Genomic DNA, 1,060 nt, shown 5'->3' with positions numbered 1-1,060 from the left:
GTCGGAATCGCAAAAGAAATAGTAAAAGTTGGTTTTTTCAGGCTCTTTTATCTGAGCCTGTATTGAAAATTTAAAGAATGTATTTGATTCGCTCGAATAAATTATGTCCATGCTGAAAATTTCACCGGTATTGACTTATTCGTTTACGAGTTATAAACGATTAAAAATGCGATTTTAAGACGAAAATCGTGAAAAATGGCAATTTTTCCACTTTTTGTGTAAAGGGTGTGTGCCTGGATCACGCGAGTACTCAACAGCACAGAACGCTTCACGATTTTGCGTGTTATCCTTGCGCAGGGGCCATGCTAATCTTCTCTGTATCGTTCCAAATTTAGTATATGTGCTGTCGAAGCAATTACATGTCAGACACAACCTCCATAATTTCCAACCAGGGCGTTTGATATGTCCCACCGGATATCTGGTGCAGTGAACGGACGATTAGCGTCTGTGAGTTATGCACGATCTAACCACGAAATTATACTAAAGGCATAGAACATGTCAAGACACAACACAATCGTCCTACATATTTCATCGTCCATTACACAAGTATATATCATCGGAATTATATCATATTTGGTTTAGTTTTAATCAGAAACATGTTGGTAAATATGTTGGTAAAAGTTTCATAAAAAAAATAATGACAAATAAAGAAGTTTTGTAACTGGATTCGATTAGTCTTCTGGTCTCACACCGATATAGCCGACAATGTGTGGCACACTTCTCGGCGACGACGGCTCTTGACCTTTGCTGTTTTCGCCGTTTTCACGTCAGTAGCGTTTTCAAGTTATAGGTTTCTTATGACTTGAAGAGGGTACGACGGTTTCCAGCGTTCCCTGTGTAGTTCAAATGGGACGCTCGGCGAGAACCTCCGATTTCGTAACTTGTCAGTAAAAACGGCGGACTGACAAACAACGAGATTTCACTGTAATAGGCAGTCCTTATAGTAATAGGTATATATTATCTGTAGGGAGTTTTCTATTTTTTAAATATTTACCTCTTTATGTATGTACAGGATCACGAGCTGGTTGAACCCATTTACGAGCAGACCCAGGAGGGAGCA

At 39.3% G+C, this 1,060-nt stretch overlaps 1 non-coding gene across 1 annotated transcript; it reads right to left on the bottom strand.

The window, feature by feature from the left end:
* Window positions 1-252: 252 nt before the first annotated feature.
* Window positions 253-355, bottom strand: LOC143364025 (U6 spliceosomal RNA). The gene has a single exon (XR_013083963.1). It is a non-coding gene; the product is annotated as a U6 spliceosomal RNA (small nuclear RNA).
* Window positions 356-1,060: the final 705 nt, after the last annotated feature.

This window comes from Halictus rubicundus, unplaced genomic scaffold (genome assembly GCF_050948215.1).
Source record: "Halictus rubicundus isolate RS-2024b unplaced genomic scaffold, iyHalRubi1_principal scaffold0214, whole genome shotgun sequence".
Taxonomy (NCBI): Eukaryota; Metazoa; Arthropoda; class Insecta; order Hymenoptera; family Halictidae; genus Halictus; species Halictus rubicundus.
The sequence above is the reverse complement of the archived record's forward strand: the minus strand, read 5'-3'. Positions and strand labels throughout refer to the sequence as shown.